Source organism: Achroia grisella, unplaced genomic scaffold (assembly GCF_030625045.1).
Source record: "Achroia grisella isolate CSIRO2021 unplaced genomic scaffold, CSIRO_AGI_Agris_v1 utg702, whole genome shotgun sequence".
In the NCBI taxonomy this organism is placed as follows: Eukaryota; Metazoa; Arthropoda; class Insecta; order Lepidoptera; family Pyralidae; genus Achroia; species Achroia grisella.
This window is the reverse complement of record NW_026712999.1, coordinates 3,668,314-3,681,976: the sequence shown is the minus strand read 5'-3', so window position 1 is coordinate 3,681,976 and position 13,663 is coordinate 3,668,314.

Below are 13,663 nucleotides of genomic sequence, written 5' to 3'. Positions count from 1 at the left end.
CTACCTGTTTACTTGACAGTGAGGATAACAGAAGGTCTCCAAGGTAAAGACCGTTGCAGTAAGGGCTTCACGGAACAGCGTTGTATAATCAAAGTGAGGGGCTCTCCTTTGCAAGGCTTGAGATACAATGAGTGCATATTTTAAGTAAATAAATTTAATGTTTAACTATTAAGGCCACGATTACTTAAGCATAGTAATATATAATTTTATTTGTTAACAGATTATCGTGGAATAAATACTAAATTATACAGGAATGCTAGAATACATAATACAAAACACATTCATGTAAATTTTGCTGTTACCGTAGTCATCAAGCTGAAACCAACATAAAAAAACTAATAAAATTAAGAAAATTACGGTAACATACAACGTTATAATAATCCCGTTGTATTGTTTTTCGAATAAATAATGACCTCGTTATATTTGACAAAGTATAAAATAAATGAAGTTCTAAAATTTATTTTTTAGATGATGAAATGTATATATTTTTTTTTATAATATTTAATGTACAAACTCTTTGTAAGATATGAATATTACATATTATATAATAAACTATTATTGTCATACCGTTCCAGTAAATTTAATATTAAATAATTTAAAATTATAATTACGGAGGCGCGTTATAATTTTGTTGACCAAATTATACGTATCATTATAAAATCATCTGCATAAAGGAATTAAATTTCTATTTAATTCCTGACTCCGTTTTTCAAACTCATTATATTATTTCTCTATAAGAAAAGTTTTATGCACCCATTGTATCACCATCCTAAGTTTGTAGCAATTTTAAGATTGAATTTGTGTGACTTGTGGGTTTATAAATGCCTCAAGTCTCACTACTGCGAACTGTCACGCAAGAACTTTTATCGCTACTTGAATATAAATTTAATGGAAACCTATCAAAAGGCACACTTTAATCGGAATTGAGTTCAAGAATATTTTCAAAAGCGGACACCGATTCCAGTCCCATTCCAAACGATGGCCTGAGTTCAAACTCTTCTTTTTACTTGAATGAAATATCTTATAGAGTTCGCTCGAGAAGAACCAACTGTGATACTCCTATTTACGAAAAACTCCATCGAAGGTATCGTGAAGTTTTTCGTAAATGACTGACCCCTATTTATGGACTCTTAAAAGCTAATGCACCCAGCATTAGCTTTCATTCGCCACAAAGTTTGAACTCCTAACAATACTCCTAACAAGCTGAAGTCGAATCTATCAGACAGAAGTTGGTCTTCAACCGCTCCATGAGTACCAAGGTCTTCGGTCATTTTGCTCGTATAAAGTTTTAAAGGTCAGCTGCATCAGTGGCATTAACATAGTAATAAAAAAAAATCTAAAGGAAATACATGTACATATGAGGTGACGAGATGCAATGGGTAGCGGAGCGCGGATAGAGCCCATAAAAGTCAGTTATTTATTTTAGGAAGGTGTAATTTTACATGTTGCTGATCATATAGACTTGTCCTATATCAATTAATAATCTTCACCAGTTGGTTCTATATATATTATATTATTTTATGTTAAAATAAATGTTTGAAATAATTGTCTTTGCGGCGTAATTGAATAAAGACTTCTTTTGTCTGCGGCATTCGAGATACCCGCTTGATCCTTCATTACGAGTAATTGTTACGGGTTTTAGTGGTTGAATGCTGACTTGAATTCAACCTTTATTTGCTATCTTTTATATTCACGAAACTTATGAGTTTCTAGAATTTATTATAATGAATCTTACTTAATCTTACTTTGTCGATAATGTCGTCTAACTTGCTGTGTAATCTATATTTTGTTTTGAAGATTGACATTTAAAGACAAAAATTGGCTACAATTACAAAAAGGGATGGGCAGTGCTGCAAGAAAAGCTTTGAAACAAAAATCCATTAAATTGTTCAGAATTTTATTTCTAAATAGGCGAATATAAGAAACAGGTGAGAAGGGGATTGTTATTAATGTGGACTAATGATGGGTTCAATGCTCTCAATGTACCATGTCAGAATGACACCAATGCCATTGCATTTGGAATCCATCGTGATAAATTTCTGTTGAATTTGCACCATAAATAAATAAATAACTCCGGACAAATAACACAGCGCCATCTAGTCCCACGGTAAGCTGAGCTTGTGTTATAGGTACTAGACAACTGATATAAAGTAAAATACTTTTTATTTTTATAAATATATAATATTCATAAATAAATGTATATAGAAAATACCCAGACTGATACAAACAACCATACTCATGAATACAAATTATTGCACCATGCTAGGAATCGAACCCGCGACTATCGGAAGTAAAGCGGTGTGTAAACCGCTACACCATCGAGCCCGTCAAACATATGGGCTAACTGAACTGAGCTTATGCTCATCTTACTATCCTCTCCTGGAGCCCCACCATCATAAACCGTTAACGCAGGCGGCACCTTTTATTATCATCTTATAAAAAATGTAACGAACATAACAAAAAATACAGTCGAAATGCGAATGTTGCTCATTTTATAGTCGGCTGAAAAAGGAATATTTATCTATTCCATTAATATCCTATACGAACAATAATAAAGGTAAATATATTTAGTTACAAAACAAGTTTTGTAAAAGCGAATATTTATTACTGCAAGGTACATAATAAATAACGATATACCCTCTTTATTCAAAGAACGGCCATAAGCCGAAACCCAATTAACGATGCGTGATATGATTTAAGAGACGTACCGCTTAGTTTTGTTTAAATATGGGCCATGAAAATGTGTGTAGAGCGTGTAAGGGTAGCTTTGGTTTGAATAGATAATAGTGTAATATAACCTATTATGTTATTATCTTATATAAAAAATTCTCGTGTCACAGTTTTCGTTCCCATACTCCTCCGAAACGGCTTGACCGATTCTCATGAAATTTTGTAAGCGTATTGAGTAAGTCTGAGAATCGGCCAACATCTATTTTTCATCCCCCTAAATGTTAGGGGTAGTCCACCCCTAAATTTTTATTTTTATTTTTTAGACAAAATTTATACTTTCTATTATTTTATGATACAACATACAAAAATACATACAATCCTAAATTTTCACCCTTTTATTATCAACCCCTATTTTTCTATAGCATTATTAATTTATATGGCAAAACAACGTTTGCCGAGATAGCTAGTTAGATATATACTAGTGTTTAATAAGTGGGACTTCTTATTTAATTGGAATGGTAAATAAACTGATTATAAGGTATAACTGCTGTCTACATACATGAATAATAATAATAATAAAAGGAGTTTATATCATACCGATAGTTCTCTCATCCATAGGTATCATACGTAATCACTTACATCATAGTCTCAAACAATTAAATTTAGAAAAATCACTCTACACCACCCTTCAGAAGGCCGCCATTTTGAATATCTGTTGAATTGTACGAAAATTTCTGGAAATAGACGTAAATGACAAAACACCTATCACCTAAATTAAAAGGTTCACAATATATATACACACCCACGCACTCACACGCGCACACATGCATACATGCACACATACACACACGCACATACATACACACATACACACACTGCACTTACTTGGTTTTGGTCCGTAAGTGTGGTATACGCCACAAAGCGTAAAACCCCAGCAAAAAGACTGAAAAAGCGAACCACACAAATAATAATAATTCTTTATTGGAACTAAAAAATATAATACAGAATATAGTAATATATAATGAGTAATATCCTATATATACTCATAAGTCTAAGATGTCATTCCTTTTCTCCTGTAATTTAATGCCTAATCATAATATTACAACCGAAATACAGTTTACAAAGCATTTTGTTTGCGGCTGAAATAGATCAGACAGAGATACGACTTTTTACAGTCGACTTCCGGGTTTTATAGAAACAACTATTTTTAATATGGACAATGGTAAAAAATGTTGATTCCGAAACGGGTGGAGAACAACGATCGTATTCCAATCATTCCCGAGTCCCGTTCCAACGTGTATTGAGATAAGGATGAACTCAGAGGTTCGAAGCCCTAGCAGTGCCCTCAGGATAAAGTTGTATCTGTCAGGTAGGAGTGGGCCTTCAGCCGCTCCATAAATCCAACTGCGGGTTTGGAGTGCCTTCCGCACTAGCCGTATTAGATCGGCGATACTGAAAATGCAGGCAAGATTACAAAAAAAAAATATATAATTAAAAAAAATGTATAATAATACACAACAGTGTATATAATATTTTTGTGTAGTTACACACGGGCTATTTGCTAGATTGATATTTATCTAACTACGTAGAAATATGATATTTCTACGCAGTTAAAAACGTTCTGTGAGACGACCTCGGTGGTCTAGCGGTCCAGCACTCCGCTTTACGTCCGACGGTCGCGGGTTCGGTTCCTCGCACGGCACAGACATTTGTATTCATGAGTATGATTGTTTGTATTGGTCTGGGTGTTTTCTATGTATAATATGTATGTATTTACGAAACAAAAAAATATCTATGTATTTGTATCAGTTATCTAGTAACACAAGCTTTAGATAGCTTAACTTTAGTCCCACTAGATGGTGCTGTGTGAATTGTTCGGAGATTATTATTATTATTATTAAAGAGGCTACTTAAATGTTATTATTATAGTAAATGCGGTATTGCCATCCTCGTTGTCTACCGATTTAGCACTCCGCTATACTTACGATATCCGCGGGTTCGATTCCTCGCACGATATAAAACATTTACAAGGGGACGGTAAATTTGACATATTATACGAGCTTGTAATCAAACTACATGAATAAACATATTTTGAATTTGTATTAAAGAGTATATTTGTTTGTACTGTTCTGTGTGTTTTCTATGTATATTATGTATGTATTTGGATATTAAGTTTATCTAATTGTTGTCCAGTATCCATAACATAAGCTTTGCTTAGGGACTATATGGTGGTGTGTGAATCGCCAGGGATATTATTATAATATCACATTAATAGTAAACAACCTTAAAAAAACTTAAATAATATATATATTGTACATTATTGTTATAAGTTTATATCACCAAAATTGATTAAAACGACCTATACAACTGAAACTGTTGCCAGTAATTTTATAAATAGCTATTCCGTAGAGACACAACTTGAGCAATGTAGCATTCTAGTAATCCGTTACTTAGCGTAACTTAAATCTTGTTTCCCTGATAACCGTTTAAGGCAAACTTTCTCTATTAATATAACAAATTATTACATATCCAGCAGATGTCCCAGTGGTATGTACAGAATTAATACGAGTAGAAATTAGTTGAGAATATGATATATGACTTGGAATCAATATTACCCATTTATGTAACAAGTTCTTCTTTAGTATTACTATCTATATATATAGTATAGAACAAAGTCGTTTAAAAGTAGGCTATTTAAACAGGGTAATGGAGTTGTTTGCAGTTCGTAATAGTTGAGTGATTCAAGAAGAAGGTTTGATTTTGGTGAATGTATTAAAATTATAAGACTACTAGCTTTTTCCCGCGGCTTAAGCTCGCGTTAATTTATCCCCTTAGGGGTAGAATTTATAAAAATCCTTTCTTAGGGACCATACGTTATAGTAGCTTTATACATGCAAAGTCTCAGCCCGATCGGATTAAAATTGACAAGGTTTCATATAAACTTTCATCCCCTATTTTATCCTTTTGGGGGTAGAATTAATCAAAATCCTTCTTAGCGGATGCCTACGTCATAACATCTACCTGCATGCCAAATTTCAGCCCGATCCGTCCAGTGGTTTCACTACGTCAGTCACCTTTGAGTTATATATTCAAGTTTCACCATATACATTAAAGTTTACTTCGGTATAATAAATAAAGAATCATCAAAATCATCTGATGAGTTTACATATTTTGTAATAAACGAGTCTTTAATATTCACGTATTGAGAAAAAGTGAGTGGTCCCCTTTTTATGACAGTTTATAGAGTCACATGCGTAAAAGTCATAATAAGCTGTTGTGTTTAAAATGCAAATGGAATACAGTGTGTGGAATTTTTAAACGATATAAACGCGGTGAATGTTTATCATTTGAAATGATCATAAATCTTTATGGGCACCATGAATAAATATTAAAATGGGAGCTATAAAATGTCAACAGTAAAAATATGGATGCCGAGCGTGAATTACCAGAAGTAGGTCAAATTAAATATTTACATTGGGCAAGAGAATTTTAATCTTTACCGTAAAGGTACCTTATTAATGAGTATACGCTCATTTTTACCTAGAAATATTATAAAATTATAAAAGTATGCTTATATATTTTTCATAACAAAAAAAGTGTTCACAGTTTATTTTCTTAATAATTCTTCTCCAATATATATATAATAAATCAACGCGAAAAACAGTTATGTAAAAGTATAGTTGACTTCTATCACTAAAACGGCTTATATAAATTAATGTTTTTTTAATTCGAATTTCTTCCTTTATCTGATTGTCTAAGAAGGAAGAATCAGAACCAACACATATATATACACTGTCATATTTATAATAAATATAGAATACGCAAACAACAAACACAAACTGTTTATATTTGTTGTTATCGTATGGTGAGGCAGTACATTACACCAATCACCAACCTCTACCCCAACAAAATTGTTACCAATTCTCTCAAACAATTTGCCAAACAACAGACTTAAGAATACAATGTTAGCCTCAGTATCTTCAAATTACCGCTCGCTTTCTAATAACTTTTAATTTAGAGTTTTAATTCTTTTCATTTAAGCCTGCAAGCCTGAATGCGCCTGAATGGAGTAAAAACAAAAGAAAAACCAATGCGAAAGTCTAAAGAAGTGAAATTGGCGAAATATCGGCGCAAGTTGCTGGTGACATTGAGTCATTACTTATCTGAGAATGGTTTAAATTACAAGATACAGAGATTTTAGAAAAATAATTCATTTAATAACTTATGCTTTAGATTTTTAAAATAATGTACCACATTGATTTACATAAAATGTCCTACATGAATACATACTTTTGAACTTTTAGTTAGTAAACTATAAGTTTAGTAAACTAAACTGTAGTTCTTACTCTTTAATCAAAGTAAAAATTATTTGAATAATATAAGTTCAATGACCATTCTCTAGCACTTTAAAAAAAGTATTTTAGAATATTTAAAGAAAAAAGTTATCTAAAAAGTAGTGAATACTGGGGTCCACCTGCGACCCCAGTATTTTTTTAAAGTGCTAGAGAATGGTCATTGAACTTATATTATTCAAATAATTTTTACTTTGATAGTAATGAGTAGTAATGGGCGGCAGGAATAGTTTACCATCAACTGAGTGCATGCTCATTTATTACGAGTGGAGTATTTGGTTTGGTTTTTGGTTGAGTTTATCTGTAACTATGGTTTTCTATACTAATGTACTCTGTGCTGTATATAGATTGAAAAACTGCGTAATAAAAATAGGGAACCTCCAAAATTAAATGTATAAATATGGATTTGTTTTAGGCCAACAATATTTTTATCGATTTATTTCTCTTTGCATTATATAAATTTTTACCACGTGTACATAAGTACATCAAGAATCCGCTATAAGTTTGTAACTTGAACAATTAGTTAAAGGCGTGGTTCCTATAATGGGTGTCTATAATGGTTCCCATCAACGAATTCTCTTTCCATTCAAATCTCTCAATGGTTATTGTTATAGCGACATTTCAACAGACTTTTCGGGTTTTAATGTTATTTTGATTATCGACACTTTTGTAGGTGTCTTCTTGGTCACTTTTCTTTGAAGACGTTGAAATTACTATATTTTATTTCCTGTTATAACAAGTTTTTGTGAGGTGAATAACAGAGAATGATTATATCCCTTTATTTCGGCGTCCATTTTATAACGGAAAAATATTTTGTGATGAATTGTCTAAATATTAATTTTACTGAGTGCCTAGTTTTTTCAGAGTTACAAAGTGTGACACAGGACATTCACCCCTTTTCTTTGTCTTTTTTGATCTTATCACAGTAACACTCTATCTATCTTCTAAAAACGAATAATAAAGATGTTTTTAAAAAATATTTATATGATTTTTGCCAAAATAAAACAGATATAATTTTTTAAGAGACACTTACCTCAATTAGTAACTGGACCCAAATTGATTTAGCCGTTTCCACGATTAGCGTGCACAAACACACACATTTGTACAGACTGAGGTAAGGGTCTTTTAAAAATCTGTCTGTTTTATTCTAATAAAATAAATAAGTTATAGTGATACAAAATCACTATGCTATAAAGATATTTGAAAATGTATGACAAAATGAAGTTTAAAATTAATTATAGGAAAGTATGTACAGAAATGGATAAAACAAGAGGGATATAGGAAAGAGTAATTTTAGGTTCCAATGTTTATAATGGTTGTAGAAAATCAGTAAATAATTATTATATATGTCCTCTAGTCACAGAGCTTTTAGTATGGTACTAGAGAATTGATAGAGATACTTCAATATATTATACATTTATTGTAAATATATACATGATATACATAACAAACACCCAGACCGATATAAAAAACCATACTTATGAATACAAAATTTTGTATAGAAATATCGAATCTGCACCATCGGATATAAGCTATTGTGCTAAACCCGACGCCGTCTTAATAACAGAGTATTAAAGTTTCTTTTTATATACCATTTTATCTGTAACTTTAATTTTCCAAAACATGTCGTCTTATCAGTAGAGCTGATTATCTTTTCGTCCTGTAAAAGTTTTTTTATATCCTTAACCCCTAAACAGAGTGCAGGGTGTGTTAAAATTTTTACACCCAAGTTTTAATAGCCGAAAGTTTAAACTTTTAAACGCGGCACCGTTTGGTGCAAAAGTTAATTCATTAGCGGGACGACAGATGGCGTTAAAGGGAAAAAGGGGTACCCTAGCTCCATGTTATGATACTCAGCTTTGTCGCCACTCGATCTCGTCTGCGAAATGTACGCAGTTATGCGTCATTACCAACTTTAAGGATGACATAAAAATGTAATTGCGTAGCGTTTAGAGGTATTTATATTTCACAATTATACAACCCTTGATATAACCCCGATGGCGCGTCTTTGTGATAGACAAACATATAATATTATGTTATCTGTGGTTATAGTCATAGCGCTATATTACAAAAATATTTGTCAAAAGAATCTGAATCTTAAAATTATTTTAATTTTATTAGAAAAGAAAATATACAATAACTGTATTTTATTTGTTCGGAATTCAACTTATAAAAAGTAACTACAGTAAATCAAGCAATGAACTCACATTGAAAAAAATTGATGAGCCATTCAATATTGTAGTTAAGGGCTCATCATGATATCGAGTGAGCATGACTAACTCAAGTCATCTAAACAAGCAACAACTACGTAGCATTGAATAAAACAAAAACGTAAAAATAAAACTGTCTCGTTAACTATTAATTAATTTAACAGAGGTTTAATTAAAACCGTTTCCGCAACAAAACCACAATAACAACTAGAGTATAATAATGAACGGTTAACGTAAAACGTGCTGTTATCTCAGCCACGTATAAATCAATACCAATATTTTTATCGAATAAAATAGAAAATAGCGGATTTTTTTTATAGTCAACGTTAATAATTTTTAATGGCGCATGTTGTATCGAGATATATAAAAATAACAATTTTTTCTATTTTATATCGGCACCATCTACTGTTTGTTAAAATGTTGGTAAACTTGATACGGCGCGATGAATTTATTAAATTAATTATTGAGGGGGAAGCAGAAGAAAAAAAGAAGAGGGGAAGACCAAGGCACAGTTACATAATGCAAATTAAAGAAAATTGGAGTCGTGTGATTAACATTTAAAGAGGATGATGGAAGATTATGGGAAGTGGCAAGAGCTCCAAGACATGTGCATAGCTCTTAAATTATGAATGAATGAGCTATCTACAATTCTACAGATCTTTAGTAAATATATAATTAAGAACTTTCAATTGCGGTAACTTATCTGCTTTTTTAATAGAGATATAACAAATGCAGTTCGTCCATTGATATCATCTATAATAACGTCTTTCATTTAGATCCATTCAGCAGTTTAGACATGAAAAGGTATCAAATAAACAGACAGATGAGCATACTTTCGCATTTAGAATATTAGTGAAGACTATAAGAATTTAGTTTGATCTGAACTGAACTAGACGGATGGATGGTCACAAAAAAATTATATATTAATTTAGGACATATTATGTTAAATATAAATATATCCTATCTACTGAAATTTGCTGTAGTCAAATAAAAACACAATTTCATAGATAACCTATTCAAAGTCGGTTGAAAATATGAACAATTCAAACAAGAATGTACCGAGAGTTATTATGACCTAAGAAAGGTATTATGCCGTAACCAAATTGGTATGATTAACCTTAGAGATAAATGTAATTGGATAGTCGGCGGTTAGCTAAACTAATCCTCTCAGTAACCCATACAATATCATAATTCAGAATATACAATGGGTTCGGAATATCATAAACATTGTATAGATAACACTATATTATTAATAGTAGTAATAAACATTACCTATATTTTTATTTTGAATTTTTCGCCGTTGTCTACAATTGTAATAATAATAATGACCCTTTATCAAATAATTTTTACAAAATACATTTATTCATGTAGTACATTTTAGCCGCTTATGAACGTCTGAAGTTTTTGTGTTAACTTTTTTCCTACCGATTTTTCTTTAAAATTCTATTAAAAAGAAAATTATACATATCGCTTAATTAGGATATTTACCGTAATATTATTTATGATGTTCTGATATTTTAAGGTCACAAGTTTGATTTGTATAACACTCTTCCTTAACACAAAATAAATCAACATAATTTTTGGTCCTTTGAGCCTGACTACTGTAACATATATATTTAGTAACACACAAATTTTCAAAAAATCTATAATTTCTGTTTTATTTTACTATTGTTATTCTTCTTAAAAATAGTTTTTGTTCTAAAAATGACCAAATTTTCTTGTAAGATAGAAAATATTAAACTACAGTCCACCTAGATAACTCGTTAAAAGTTAGGACGCTTGTGTGAACGTTGAAATATCGAGGAGCTATCCCGTTTAAATAATTTATACAATATTTTATTCTCTTTAGACAGAAGTCAGAACTGATTTTGAAGTTACTCCAATTTTTGATATTTTTTTTTTACAACAAAAATACATTTAAATTGAGAATATATCCGTTATTTAAATTGATCAGTCTTATTAGCTTATCACCTATACCTACTATAATTATAAGCCTATAAAAGGGGTTTGCATCATTCAAAATCCAACTTTCACAAAAGTAGTAGTCTTTTACTTTTAAACAAATATCTGAAATAAATTCTATAAATCTCCCACCATGCCTTCCCAGGCTGAGATTTTTGTCATTGTTTTTAGCATCATCCAGATTCAAACTCGACGACCTTTGAAACTACCAACCAAAGTAGTGTATAGGCGACGATTATGCAACAAATAAATTACTAATATCCAATTCAAATGACAAACTATAGTTAAACTTTGTAGTAGATTCTAGAATGCTATTTCTATTGAATAAATATTCAACAATTTAATACTAGGATTACGAGTTGAACTATGGGCCTATACCTTCTTCAAAATAACAATGCTGTTATTAATTTTGAATTAGTATGATAACTGAATAGCAGTAAGTGAATATTGCATTAAAATAGTTGAATGGGTACTAATAATAATTAGAGCTTTGGCTCAATTTCCATTTATATTAATGTTGAAGCCTTCATCTTTGTGTTTTGTACTATGATCTTCTAATTGCGAGTACGAACATAGACTGTATTTTATTAAAAAAAATAGACAATGTCACATCTAAGAGCAAGACTACAATAATGTTACAAATTAAGTTTCTATAACATACATTAAGAAATAATACTAAATCGTAAAGATTTGTTTATTTTAATTTAATTGCAATTCTATGGCAAACAAGCCTACACGATGCTAAACGGTAACTATTGCTTATGTATTATACATGAACAACACTACGGGTATCATGTTATCATGTAACACTCGTGATCCGTTCATGCATTCCAGAGTATTAAGATTATTATAACCAAAACATAGCTTATAAAGCAAGCTGCTACGCGGCTGAAATTTGTAAGACTGAGATACCCACGTAGGCGACTTATTATATCTAGTATTAGGACATCTATTACATATATGATTTAACCCGGCTTATGACGAGAACTAAGAAAAATGAGAGGCTTGGATTCGAGGATCGCTACAGAATTTCCTCATTTCACACATCGTTGGACTTTCCATATTTTAGTTCGACCTGCCCCGACCGTGATATAATGTAGATGAATTTTGATATCCCACTCAATAGTAAGATTTTTACAAGATTTTATTTAACTTATATACATTTCAGTGTCTTATGTAATTGCATATGCCGCATCTCTAACAAAATATATGTTGCAATATTGTGAACTAACCAGGTAGGCTCGAAAAAAGTGCTGTTACTCTTTGCGAGAATGAACTCAATATTTAATCTTCTGTTTATTAATTTCTAAGTTATTAAATAGAATTGTAATTTTGCATGCTTCCTGAATACGAGGCGATCATTTGTACCAAAACACTTGTAAGATCTAAACTTGTAAATGTTCAAGCAAAAAATATCATTTATAAAGTCTTATAAAACTTTAAACGTTCCGAGCATTATCCATTAAATTCATTTGCCTTTTTAATGTACAAATCGAATTTTCCCAACTGCGAAACATGCAACACTGTAGAAGATCTGTATCACATATTAATGGAGTTTTTCCGAGACGCATTTAAAAGGAAATTGTATGTAAAAAAAATTGGATTGTACCGGCTTGATGTTGGTATGTACCACGGTGTATTATCTGATCCTGTATCACCGCCAGCAATTTTTTTTTTTTAATTGTATAGTATTGTAGTAGATAAGATTAGTAATAATATACCACGGGCATATTATTATATGGCACTGGCATTATCATATTATGATAAAAGTCCCTAAATGTAACATTAAAAAAACTCTTATAAACTCTACTATAATCAATTTAATTAATATCATTATAACACTTACGCATAATTGAATTTAAGTATGACAATATAACCGTTCAAGATTTCCATTCGCTTATAAGAAATACTGCTAAGTGCTATATTCTATTGTATGAAACTTTTCCAATTACAAAACTTCACGACTGATGGATGATCCGTTCAGTACTTTTAATATAGGAGAATTCTCAAAACAAGATTGTCGTTAATATTGTACAATTCTTACGTTTGATACAATTTATTTTGCTCTTTATGTAATAACTACCCACTACTTCATACCGGTTTACATGTATTATACATATAAGCCTTCCTCTTTTGTTGCTACAAATATATTAAAATGCGTTGCGTAGTTTAAAAAATCTAAGCGCACAAATAGCGGAAGTCACTTAATTTTATACTATGTAACGATGATAGTAATGATATCTCAAGAGAATTCATACAGCAACATTTATTCCATAGCTAAGCAGATCTTATGTTATGTATACTAGAGAACTGATATAAATACTAATACTAATTATTGATACATAATATAGATATATACTTTTTCATTAATTATTCTATGGACCCCATAAGGGAAATAAGTCGGAAAAATATATTATATTAAATACCGACTGACTGAAAATGACTGCAATCATTCAAAGCAAAACACAG